General features: G+C 39.2%; 2 pseudogenes; both read left to right on the plus strand.

Annotated features, from left to right (window-relative positions):
- Positions 1–2,948: 2,948 nt before the first annotated feature.
- On the plus strand, positions 2,949–6,431 carry LOC112309111 (tigger transposable element-derived protein 1-like; annotated as a pseudogene).
- Positions 6,432–13,339: 6,908 nt separating this feature from the next.
- The window catches only part of LOC112309112 (proline-serine-threonine phosphatase-interacting protein 2-like), a 75,289-nt pseudogene continuing 74,562 nt past the window's right edge, over positions 13,340–14,066 (plus strand).

Consider the following 14,066-nt stretch of genomic DNA (forward strand, 5'->3'; position numbering starts at 1 on the left):
CATCTGTTATACCATCTTCTAAAAGTATTTCTTTTTGGTGGTTTTACTCTGTGATATTGCTTTTCTTTTCTTTTCTTTTTTTTTTAAGAAAAGCAAACTGTGGTATTATGCTCTCGAAGAAAGAAAGGGCCAGACCAAACAGAACTATTGCAAAACAAAGATCCTTATTTGGTCACAAAAATCTCAAAGTGAAGATATGAGCATTTATTGACTGTTTACAAAAGCATACAGTTATATTTTTCAGGTTCTTATGCTTGTGCACTTTTAACGAGTTAAATTTCAAGTGTGGGGAACGTGGAGGACCAGAATAACAGAGGTTCATGGGCAGCATAATTGTGAAACTTCTTGCTCACTCACTCATTTCACGTCTGCGAATGACTTCTGAGTTCTTGGGTCCTGAATTGTTGTTGCAGGCTTGGTCTGAGTCCTCTCAAATGTCATAGATATTTCAGCATCACCATTTGACTAATTGAAATAAAAATTAATGAGCCACTTCAGGGCAGGAGTTAACCTTATCATCTTCTGTGGCTTATGATGTCTAATTTAATAAGTTAGTTTTATGGAATGATGAACTTTATTTTTTTACAATTATACAATATGGAAATAACAAAAATATAAAGGGGTACAAAACAGTAGATATTCCAAATGAATTTCTATTTTTAAGATTTTTAATGTTTCCATCAAGACTTTGAAAATTCAGAACACAAGATACATTGCTCAGAACTTGAAGAAATCTTGATCCCAAAGGGGAGATTGTGTTTTCCACTCCCTAAAACAAAACCAAACAACAGCAAAACAGAAAACCAGTTGACGAAACTTCAAATATTTTCTTTTGAAAATAGTGGTATAAGTTCAGTATTTGCTTTCTTTCACTCCTTCATCTCTCTGAAAGATGGTGCTGAGGTCTGTGTTGACTGATTCACCTGAGCCTTTGGGACTGAGGTGAATGGTTAACTCTGGTGGACGAAGAAGAAATAGTTGACATTAGCTTCAAACATTATTTGGCTCTAAACCTGGCAACTTCCTCTTCCTTCTAGTTAAGTAACAGCACCGATGCCTGTCTGCTTCTGCTGGAGTCTCTTCATGAAAGTTCTTATGTGTTTGTGTTAGAAGTTTTATATTTGCTTGACTAGAGATTCCCAAATAAGGTTTAATATATGATACATATTATGAGTAAAATGAAGCAGAGAACTTTATACCTTAGCTGAATCAAATAGTTCAGTCATATTTTTAATGCTTATTTCTCTAACGAAATTTGACAATCTGACTTTTTCACATTGTTTGAATATTAGATTCCCACTGAGATGTGACTTAGTGTATAAAAGGGAGCTTTAATTTTTATTATACTGTGAGATTTTTTCTTTACATGCAAATTAGAGTTGTTTTTTTCTCACTTCTTTACATTTTTTTTACTTCAGAAAAATAAAGCACGTATACCAGATTTATGATATAGTTCTCTGCATATAGTATGGAAATGCTATTATGGATTAAGAATCTGAGGTTCTTAATATGAAATTAAAGTTATTTGATTTGTTTTTATTTTTAACCTCTTCACCCTTTTCCACCCAGCCCCTCCACCCCAATAGCTGTCAGCCTATGTTCTATGTATTATGCCTCTGTTTCTTGTTTGTTTGTTAAATTATTTTGTTGATTAGATTCTACATGTCAGGGAAGTCATATGGTGTTTGTCTTTCTCTGACTGGCTTATTTCACTTAGCCAAAAAAAAGAATACGTGTGTGTGTGTGTGTGTGTGTGTGTGTGTGTGTGTGTGTGTGGAGAGAGAGAGAGAGATTGAGACTTGGTAGACCTGAGAAAGTCTTACGTTCTTGATGAGGGACACCACAGAGGCGACAGTTACCGGCCCCCTAAGACGAGAGACCGGGCCGGGACGCGGCTGCCTCCGGGAAGGTGCGCGACCAAGGGCATCTGCTGAGAGCTGAGTGAGATGGAAGGGCACTAGAGGGCAGCAGAGCACCGGGCACAGGATTGGAGGAGGGGACTCAGCGACCTTCCCTTCGCGCCCAACCTCCCACTTCCCACCACTGCTCCTTACGAAAAGCAGAAAATAACAATTTGTAAATTGGTTGAGTTCAACCTGGAATGACTGAGTTTACTCTTAAAGTAGTAAAATTCTTTTCTGCTTTCAAATTTAGTGTGCAGCACACCAACTCCCACAATACTCTAAGGTCTAACCCCCTGATAAACCCCTTGTTTTGTATGGCTCATGGAGGTTCTTTTTCTCTAATTGAACTGTCACAGAAATTGATGTTGGACTTGGTGGGTCCAGAGGAAGAGAACCTTAAGGACTGGTATTCTTAATTGCTTCTGGATTATCTGGAATTGGTTCTTGGATGTGATTACATTTAAAAGCAGTAATAACCTTGTTTCCGTTGGTAAAAAATGGCACTTGCTTTTCATGGCATGTGGTGGCAAAAGTTACTTAAATGATCATCTGTAGACGCTTACAATTCAAACTCTGTGCAAGGCAAAGGTTTCTTATAGGCAGTGAAGGAAGGTTTCAGGTCCTAACCCAGACCTTGAGTGAGGAAGTAAAAGTCTGGAAAAAGTCTGAAAAATCAACATGTGGTTGCCTCTTACATGCCCCCTACTGGGGACCTGGCCTGCAACCCAGGCATGTGCCCTGACTGGGAATCAAACTGGCGACCCTTTGGTTTGCAGGCCAGTACTCAATACACTGAGCCACACCAGCCATGTTGATTCTCCTAATACTTTATACTTTTTCCATTGTTATATTTGTTATGGTGATCAGTGATCTTCAATATTACTGCTGTAATTGTTTTGGGGTGCCACACACTGTGCCCATGTAAGACAGTGAACTCAATTGATAGATGTTCTGTATTCTGACTGCTCCACCAACTGCCCATTCCCCCATCGCTCTTCCTCTCCTGTTCCCTGAGACACAACACTAACAAAAAATAACCCTACAATGGTCTCTAAATGTTCAAGTGAAAGGGTAAGTCTCATTGCTTTCACTTTAAATCAAAAGCTAGAAATAATGAGAATAAGGAAGGCATGTCTAAAGCCTTCACAGGAAAGCTAAGCCTCTTGTGCCAGGCAGCCAAGTTGTGAATGAAAAGGAAAAATACTTGAAAGGAATGCAAAAGTGCTGTTCTAGTGAACACACAAATGATAAGAATGCAACACAGTCTTGTTGCTGATGTGGAGAGAGTTTTAGTGGTTTGGATAGACAATGAAACCAACCACAACATTTCCTTAAGCCAAAGCCTAATCCAGAGTGAGGCCCTACCTGTCTTCAATTCTATAAAAGGCTAAGAGAGGTAAGGAAGCTGCAGGAGAAAAGTTTGAAGCTAGAAGAGGTTGGTTCATGAGATTTAAAGAAAGAAGCCAATTCTACCCTGACTGGTGTGGCTCAGTTGCTTGAGCACTTCCTGCAAAGCCGAAGGTTGCTGGTTTGATTCCTGGTCAGGCACATGCCTGGGTTGCAGGCACACTCCCCAGTTAGGGAGTGTGCGAGAGGCAACTGATCATTGTTTCTCTTTCATATTGATGTTTCTCTCCCTTTCTTTCTCCCTTCCTTCCCCTCTCTGTCTCTAAAAAAAAGTGAGAGAGAGAGAGAGAGAGAGAGAGAAAGAGAGAGAGAGAGAGAGAGAGGGAGATGAAGAAGCCATTTCCATAACATAAAAGTGCAAGGTGAAGCAGCGAGTGCTGATGTAGAACTTGCAGCAAGTTCTCCGGAAGATCTAGCTAAGATAAAGGTTGCTATACTAAACAGCAGGTTTTCAATGTAGACAATAAAGTCTTATATTGGGAGAAAATGCCATCTAGGACTTTCATTGCTAGAGACGAGAAGGCAATGTCTGGTTTCAGAGCTTCAAAGGACAGGCTGAGTCTTTTGTTAGGGGCTTTGCAGCTGGTGACTTGGACTTGAAACCAACGCTCATTCATCATTCCAGAAATCCTAGGGCCCTTAAGAATTATGCTAACTCCACTCTGCCTGTGCTCTATAAATGGAATAACAAAGCCAGGATGACAGCACATTTGTTTACAACATGGTTTATTGAATATTTTAAACCTACTGTTGAGACTAACTGCTTAGGAAAAAAGATTCCTTTCAAAGTATTACTGCTCATTGACAATGCACCTGGTTTCCCCAGAGCTCTGATGGAGATGTACATCAAGAGTAATGTTGCTTTTCATGCTTGCTCACACAACATTTATTTGTAGCCCACGAATCAAAGGGTATTTGAATTTCAAGTCTTATTATTTAAAAATACATTTTGTAAGGCTATAATAGTGATTTCTCTGATGCATCTGGGTAAAGTATACTGAAAAACTTCTGAAAAGGATTAAGGATTCACCATTTTGGATGCCATTAAGAACATTCATGGTTTATCGGAAGAGGTCAGAGTATCAACATTAACAGAAATGAATCCAAACCTTATGGATGACTTTGAAGGTTTGAAGACTTCAGTGGAGGAAGTAATTAAAGATGCAGTGGAAATAGTAAGAGAAGTAGAATTAGAAGCAGGGCCTGAAAGTGGGACTGAATTGTTGCAGCCTCATAATAAAAATTTATTGGATAAGGAGTTGCATCTTATGGATGAGCAAAGAGAGCGGTTTCTTGAGAAGGAAGCTACTCCTGATGAAGATGCCGTGAAGATTGTTGAAATGACAAGAAAAGATTTAGAATGTACCATAAACTTCGTTGATAAAGCAGTGGCAGGCATTGAGAGGGTTGACTCAAATTTTGAAAGAATTTCTACTGTCGGTAAAATGCTATCAGACAGCATCGCACACTACAGAGACATTGGGGAAGGAAGACTCTTCTTTGCCACAGCCACCCCAACCCTCAGCAACCAGCAGCCTGATCAGTCAGCAGTTATTCACATTAAGACCAGACCCTCCACCAGCAAAAAGAGTGTATGACTCACTAAAGACTCAGATGATGGTTAGCGTTTTTTTAGCAATAAAGTATTTTGAAATTCAGGTATGTACATTTTTTAGACATAATGCTATTACACACTTAATAGATTAAACAAAACATTTATATGCACTAGGAAACCAGGAATTTCATGTGAGTAGCTTTATTGCAATATTTGCTTTATTGCGGTGGTCTGAAACCGAACCTGCATCTCTGAGATATGCCTGTACACAATATAGGAAGAGACTTATTGTGAGGAATTGGCTCATAATTATGGAGGCTGCTGAGAAGTCACATGATCAGCCATTTGCAAGCTGGAGACCCAGGAAAGCAGGCAGTGTAACTAGTCCAAATCTGAAGGCCTGTGAATCAGAGGAGCTGATGGTGTATGTTCCAGTCCAATGGTAGAAGAGAACTATGTCTCAGCCCAAGCAAGCTGGTACTTAGAAAGCAAAAAAGAGCAAATTCTTCCCCTGACTTTTTTTTTTTTTTTTGAAAGCTGTCAATTGATTGAATGAGGTCTACTCACATTGGGGAAGACAATCTTTACTGAGTTCACTGATTCAAACGCTAATCTCATCCAGAACCACCTTCAGAGACACATCCCTAAACACTGTTTAATCTGGACACTCCTTGGCCCAGTCAAATTGACCTGTAAATTTAACCATACTGCACAGGGATTAATACATTGTTTTTGTAAATGGCCACATATTTATGCCACACATAGTCTCTTCCTCTCCCCATTATTGTTGTCATTTTTCTCCTCCTCCAGTTCTCCTCACCCGCCTTCTTGTTTTCCAAGTATTAAAAAATGTTACAACCATTCCTTATTCTCAGCCTTGAGGATTCCCTAAGAACAGCTCAAATAAATCATGGCCTGCTACTTCAAGCAAGAAACACCACAGATCCGAAAGAAACTCCCCCCAGTTCACCTGATGCAAAGCAGGGAACCAGTGGGATACAATGGACCCCTGCTTGTACCCAGCACCAGGTCCAGCTCTGCGGGGTGGTCCTCGGTGGGCTCCTTTAAGCTCTTGCTGACTACATCCAAACATGTAGAGAAATTTTATGAGTTTATTTGAGCGAACCTGATGAAGTATGCCAGGGAGCAAGATCTCAAATGCTTCAGAGAATAAGGGTTTTGCAGTTTTGGGTTTTTTTGTTTTTTGGTTTTTTTGCAGTTGAAGTTAAGGAAGGAACATTAAGAAAGATTACATGGAGGTGGGCGAAGGCAAAGTGGGAATTGGATTATAAGATAATTAACAAGATGATGTGCTTTCTTGAGGGTGCTTACAGTTTATTTCCAAGGTGTGTTAACCTAGATGCACAGAAATAATGAACAGGGCCTGCTCAGGGCAAAGATTAACCTCCTAATAAAAAATTATATGCCTAATGCTTGATCACTCACCATGACCTGCCTAGTTAAGAATTTATGATCAGATCACCCTGCAGAGTTACTTTCCATAGAATTCCTTTGTTTTTTTTTGTCCACAGGAGCAATATAACCTGTTGGCCAATGACTATTAGACTGTGATGCCACTAACTCTGAAATAATTGGATTTGACCAGCACTTTCCAGTATTGTATGAATTAATTGAACAAATATTCATTGAAGATCTACCATGTACAAAAGTACTGTGTTAGAATTTAGAGATACAGTGACAAAGATTCTTTCCTTGACCAAATTCTAATCAAGCTCTTTAGAGCTCTTTTTCAACTAGGCCTCAACTTTGGGACTTCTGTGTCTGCCTTTGCATTGTTTCAGTTTTAGCAAGACCACTGCTGAATCAGTTTAACCAGAATCCCCTATCCTCGATATCTGATTACCCTCAGTTCCTGATTGGGTCCCTCATCCTCCATCATCCTCTATTGATGCCTGATTACTCTGCTCTGCCTTCAGCAAGAATCCTATTAGGGCAGGTTAGCCAGAACTCCCCATACCCCTGATTATTTCCTTTTAGTAATTTTCCATTTAGTAACTCCCCCACTCCCACATACCCCACACTTTTGCTGTAAATTCCCACTTTTCTATGTTGTATTCAGAATTGAGTTCAATCTCTCTTTTTCACTGTAAAACCTCACTGGGGTGGTCCCTACTCTATCATGATAGTTCTCCTGAACAAATTTTGCCAAATGTCATGAATAATTTTTGTTCTTAAAAATGTCTAGGAATAAATCAGACTTTGTCCTTACAGAGATTACTACCCAGCAAACAAACTTTAAACAAATAATTGAAAAACAAAAGGAATGGCAGTTGTGATATTGTTCCAAAGGAAAAGTTACATTGTTGTAGAGTTACTGGTAAATTACTCCCATTCAACCAGTCAACTCTTAGCCATGTCAGGGGAGGAAGTACAATCCATGGGGTTGGGAAGGGAGCTTGGATGGAGGGAGAAAGAGCTTTAGCCATGTGGGTTGCAGAAGGTTACTATACCACGATCAATTTCATCCCAAAGTTCTCAGCTGTTTTAACTAGAGAGTCAAATTTCCCATAACAGAAGGTAATGTTGGAAAGGTTAACTTTAATACGATGGTTGTGTTCTTTAGTTTAATGATTCTCTAATTTGGTGTGAGAGCTTATTAAAGTTCAAAACTTATTAAATATGCCAGTTCCAAGGCCTCTTTCCAGGGATTCGTTAGGGCATAAGAGAATGAATGCACTTTTGTCAAGCACGCCAGATGATTCTGAGGTAGGCAGCCTCAGAATCATCTACACTTTGATAAGAACTGATCAAGACAGAAACCAAAGGTGTTATATTGGTATTTGTTCCTGAACCTTCAAGATGGAAAGCGACAGCTACCTTTAGGATTCTATTTTTAAGGAAGTTTAAACCCACCATAGACCTTTAAAAGGAATTTTGGTCTTTGTAGTCTTCCTTGTCTTCAGCTTTAACATACCCTGTTCCTCCTTATCCTCACGCTGACCTTCTGAGGTATGCCTGGATTTTCTTGTAACAACTTTCTTGCCTTGATTGATGCTGTTATTCCTTTTTTAGTCATAATTTTTGTTGAATGCTGGCTCCTCCAAAATATTACCCAAACAACTCATTGAGAAGACAAAGATAAAATTATTCTCACCATGGTGAAGAGCAGCACAGTGTCAGCATCTCAGCATCGCAGAAGGAGGAAGACAAAGTTGGAAGATTTATGAGAGTTTTGAAGTCCAGTTTAATCCTGGACTTCCAATACAGAAGCTTGATTTAAATAGGTAAGAGTCATGGTGAATAGTTTTACATCAGTGGACTTTGAGGAGGTAAATTCAGAGTCTGGGGATGTAAACTCTCACTTGTGTTTTTACTTGAGTTTATGAACCTTTTATAAAATGTTTGGAATGAGCAAAAAAGTTATTTGCAGATGTTATCTTCCTGGGCAAGAGTTTCCTGGAATAGTTGAGTTAGGAATAATAAAGTCATGTAGATGTAGGCAGTAAGATGTGTGGGTGACAATAATTTTGGCTCTCATTATTTAAAAAATAAAAATAATTTTAATTGTACATGTTTTTATTTATTTCTTTTTTGGGTTAATTTTACTGGCATTAATAAAAACATATATCCCCCCCCCAAAAGTTTCAGATTTGTTATAATCCCTGGGTTCTTTTTTTTTTAAGATTTATTTATTTATTTTTAGAGAGAGGAGAGAGGAGAGAAACATTGATTGGTTGACTCTTGCATGCCCACAGCTGGTGACCTGGCCCACAACCCAGGCGTGTGCCCTGACTGGGAATCGAACCAGCAATCTTTTGGTTCACAGGCCAATGCTTAATCCACTGAGTCACATCAGCCAGAGCTCTGTGGGTTCTTCTATGATTGAGAATGTTTGTTGCTTCTTTAATGTGGAAAACATTTTGGTGGAATATAATGTTCCTAGAGGACACTTTCTATCCTTCAGAAAAAAATATGAAAAAAGATTTCTAACATTTTTTCTATGTCCACTTGGATATAGAAGTTAGAGAGAAATATTTTTTAATAAGGTTATATCCGCTATGGTGGAATGAATGGCCAGAGGGAAAATAATGGCAGAGTCCTCACCATTGTAATCTAATAAACAACTTAAAACAGGAGGCTAAAAGCAAATGCACCTGTTGACCTGGTCATCCTGAGCCTGGTTTGATAAGGCTGCCAGGTAGTCTGAACAACATAAGCAAAACTATGATAGTGCAGGGGGAAAGCCGTTGAAGTCTGTGTATATCATCTCCACTACCTGGGAAAAGTCCATGTTGAGACTGTGTATTCACCCCAAAACCTAGAAGGGGGAAAGAGGAGGGGTCTACAGTGCCCAAAGAAAAGCCCATAAAATGACTTTGATTAATTACCCGCCTCCCATCTCATATACAAAATGAACAAATGGAGTCTGGAGCAAGATAAGGATTCAGGCTAACAACAGATGTTTATACTTACTTTTGGGTAGTCACATCTTCTTAGGGGTAGCTGGCATCATGTTTACTCATCAATTAACATGTAACTTCTTCACCCCCACTCTGACAATTTTATAAGTCCTCAGAACAAAGGACTCACTGTCTTGGCCCTCTTGGCTCTTTTTGCCACATGAGGTGGCCCCTGGGCACCCGGCCTCTCGCCACCCTGCTCTTGCCACCCCTGCTCTAGACACCCTTGCTTTTGCTTTCTCATTAGAACTTAGCATTAATAAACTTTGCTTGCATGCCAGGCTCACTGATCTGTAATTCTTTACTGTGTTGGTGAGAAGAACTGTGTTTCTGGTAACACATCCACTACTTTTTATTATTTTATTTTATTGTTGTTCAAGTACAGTTGTCTGTCTTTCCCCTCCACATCCCCCCACCCCAGCCATCCCCACCTCCCTTCCCTGATTCCACCCCCCCTTGGTTTTGTCCATGTGTCCTTTATAGTTGTTCCTGAAAATCCTTCACCCTTTCCCTCACATTATCCCCTCCCACCTCCCCTCTGGTTACTGTCCGTTTGTTCTTAATTTCAGTGTCTCTGGTTATATTTTGATTGCTTGTTTCTTTTGTTGATTAGGTTCCATTTAAAGGTGAGATCATATGGTATCTGTCTTTCACCAACTGGCTTATTTCACTTAGCATAATTCTCTCCAGTTCCATCCACGCTGTCATGAAGGGTAGGAGCTCCTTCTTTCCTTCTACTGTGTAGTATTCCATTGTGTAAATGCACCATAGTTTTTTTATCCACTCATTTACTGATGAGCACCTAGGTTGCTTCCAGCACTTGGCTGTTGTAAATTGTGCTGCTATGAACACTGGGGTGCATAGGTTCTTTTGGATTGGTGTTTTGGGATTCTTAGGATATAATCTCAGCAGTGGAATTGCTGGGTCAAGAGGCAGTTCCATTTTTACTTTTCTGAGGAAATTCCACACTGTTTTCCATAGTGGCTGCACCAGTCTGCATTTCCACTAACAGTTTACTAGGGTTCCCTTTTCTCCATATCCTCTCCAACACTTGTTGTTTGTTGATTTGTTTATGATGCCCATTCTCACCGGTGTGAAGTGGTATCTCATTGTGGTTTTAATTTGCATCTCTCTGATGGCTACCAATGCTGAGCATCTTTTCATATATCTCTGAACCCTTTGTATGTCCTCCTTGGAGAAGTATACATTTATTGATTATGCTATTACAGTTGTCCCAGTTTTTCCCCTTTATTCCCCTCAGACTTGCACCCACCACTCCCATCAGCATTCCCCCCACCCCCCTGCATTAGTTTATGTCCACGGGTTGTACATATAAGTTCTTTGGTTTCTCCATTTCCTATATTATTCTTACCCTCCTCTTACCTATTTTGTACCTACTAATTAAGCTTCTTATTCCCTGTACCTTTTCCCCCATTCTCCCCCTTCCTCTCCCCTCTGATAACCTTCCATGTGATCTCCATTTCTGGGATTGTGTCCCTGTTGTAGTTGTTTGCTTAGTTTGTTTTTATTTTTGCTTTTGTTTTAAGGTCCAGTTGTTGATAGCTGTGAGTTTGTTGTCATTATACTGTTCATATTTTTGATCATCTTTTTCTTAGATAAGTCCCTTTTAACACTTCATATAATAAGGGCTGGTGATGATGAACTCCTTTAACTTGACCTTATCTGGGAAGCACTTTATCTGCCCTTCCATTCTAAATGATAGCTTTGCTGGATACAGTAATCTTGGATGTAGGTCCTTGCCTTTCATGACTTTGAATATTTCTTTCCAGCCCCTTCTTTCCTGAAAGGTTTCTTTTGAGAAATCAGCTGGAAGTCTTATGGGAACTCCTTTAGAGGTAACTGTCTCCTTTTCTCTTGCTGCTTTTAAGATTCTCTCCTTATCTTTAATGTTTGGTAATGTAATTTTGATGTGCCTTGGTTTTTTTCCTCCTTGGATCCAACTTCTTTGGGATTCTCTGAGCTTCTTGGACTTCTGAGAAGTCTATTTCCTTTGCCAGATTGGGAACGTTCTCCTTCATTATGTTTTCAAATAAGTTTTCAATTTCTTGCTCCTTCTCTTCTTCTGGCACCCCTATGATTCAGATGTTGTAACATTTAAAGTTGTCCCAGAGGTTCCTAAGCCTCTCCTCATTTTTTTGAATTCTTGTTTCTTCATTCTGTTCTGGTTGAATGTTTCTTTCTTCCCTCTGCTCCAAATTATTGATATGAGTCCCGGATCCCGTCCCTTCACTGTTGTTTCCATGCATATTTTCCTTATTTAACTTTGCATAGCCTTCATTTTTTCTTCTATTTTGCAACCATACTGTACCATTTCTGTGGGCATCCTGCTTACCACTGTTTTGAACTCTGCATCTGATAGGTTGGCTATCCCTTCATTGCTTAGTTCTATTTTTGGAGATTTGATCTGTTCTTTCATTTGGGCCATACTATTTTTTGTCTCAGTGCACCTGTTACATTGTAAGGGGAGGAGCCTTAGGTTTTCGCCAGGGCACAGCAACCCATTTTGCTGCATTGTGGTGCTGTATGTGGTGGAGGTGTCAGTGAGGGAACAGTACCCCTTGCTCAGCTCTTGGTGGCTTTCAGTCACTTCCCCCAATACCCACAAGCAAATTGGGCCCTTCTGATGCTGATTCCTAAGTGGGTGGGTTTGTATATGTTCTAGGACCTTGTGAGTCTCTCCAGTGAGTTCTCCTGTGAGGCTGGGAGTTTCTCCCGTTGCCACAACTCTCACAGATTTTTATAGCCAGATGTTTTGAGGCTTTCTTTCCCTGCGCTGGAACCCTGGGTTGCGTGGTCAGTCTTGCTTCCCAGTTGTTCCTCCTGGTTTATCTGCATGCAAATGTGGGATCACCCAGTCTACCAGCCACCACCTTGCTGTGCGTCCTCTCCACCCCAGCTGCCTGTCTTTGTCCCTCCTACCAGTCTGAATGAATGTTTCTTCTTTAATACATTGGTTGTAATACTTCCATACAATTTGATTTTCTGGCAGTTATGGTTATTTTTTGTTTTTAAATTTGTTGTTGTCCTTCTTATGGTTGTGCAAGGAGGCAAAGTGTATCCACTTGCTATCCACTACTTTTTATATTAAAAATTTAAGTTTATACAATTTTAAAGGAAGAAAAAGAAGTGGATGAAACAAAAGGAATTGGTAAATTTAACATGTACACGTTTAACCACAAAAATAGACGTTACTTTGTAAAGAATCCTTCTAAGATTAACAATATAAGGTTATGAAAGAAAGTTTTCGGTATATTTTTTTCACAAAGGTTTTTAAAAAACTGGTATCTATTATTTAATTATTGTGACAAATGTGTATATTGTTCTTTTATGTTTACCTCTTAGCCCTTCCTTCCTCCCACTAATTTTTTAGTTAAGTTGTCATTTTCACGTTTTCAAGCTTACAACTCTCAGCGCTGTTCTGGGACCCGTCTTGCCAACAGTTGTTTCAGCACAACTTCTCTATGTAAGGATATTTTAATTCTGATTTATCTCTTGGTCAGATTTCACCATCTAATAAGTTTTCTCTCCAAAAATACTGTGTTCCTGGTCTTTTACATATGTGAAGACATCTATTACTTTTATCTTTAAAGTACAATTTGTCTGTGCATTAACTTCTTGGGTTACATTCCTCAAGACTCTCTAGACATAGGGTTTCTTTCCTTCAAAACTTGCTCCACTGTTTTTTATTGTTTTTCTTCTTTTGTTTTGTTTAGTTTTAAAACAGGTTCCATTGTTTTTTAGAACTGAATATCATTAAGCTATCTGAGGCTAGCCTAATTTTTTCCCTTATAGGTGGCTTGTGGTATTAGACAGAAATCTCCAGAGAAACTGAACAAATAGGAGAAAGTATGTATATTAAGAGATAAGAAACTGACTGACAGAATTATGGAGGTTGAGAGGTCCCAAGATCCACAGTCAGTAATCTGGAAACCCAAGGGAGCTAATGGTATAATTTGAGTCCAGATCTAAAAGGCCTGATAATCAGAAGATTCAATGATGAGGGGCTGGGGAGAAAATAAAACTTTTTATGAATGCTTCTAAGCAAAGAAGAAGAAGAAGAAGAAGAAGAAGAAGAAGAAGAAGAAGAAGAAGAAGAAGAAGAAGAAGAAGAAGAAATCAATGGATGCAAGTTCTTGTCCAAAGACAGAATAAAATTAATGTCCCAGCTCAATTAGTTCCCTGGCAAAGTTCCTTCTTAGTCTTTTTGTTCTAATCAGGTCTTCAATTGATTGGATGAGGGCCACTTACATTAGAGTGGGCAATCTGCATTACTCATCTACTGATTCAAGTGTTAATTTTATCCAGAAACACCCCCACAGACACCCATAATAACATTTGACCACATATTTGGGCATCCCATGGTCCAGTTAGGTTGACATAAAAGTACTCATCACATGTGTGTTCTCCTTTTGGTGATAGAAGTATTATTTCTTTGTCTTTGAAATTCAATAACAACTGGGTAATATTTTATGTTCATTTTCACTTGAACAATTTCATCAACAGTTCTCAGAAGCTGTTACTACTTCCCCCATCCCCACTCTATAATAGTTGTCAAAAAGAAAAAATATGTAGGAATTTTTTGAACTGAAAAGTATTAATATTAGTGGGAATGAGAGATATGCAAATTGTGACCAGCATTTTATAATTCTGCCACTTATTTAACAAATAGTATCTGCTCTCCCTTTGCTAGACTCATTTCTAAGTGAACTCAGCAGATAAGGTCCCTCCTTTCAAGGAGCGTCTAAATTTATTGCACAA

The sequence above is a fragment of the Desmodus rotundus genome, chromosome 3, assembly GCF_022682495.2.
Source record: "Desmodus rotundus isolate HL8 chromosome 3, HLdesRot8A.1, whole genome shotgun sequence".
Taxonomy (NCBI): domain Eukaryota; kingdom Metazoa; phylum Chordata; class Mammalia; order Chiroptera; family Phyllostomidae; genus Desmodus; species Desmodus rotundus.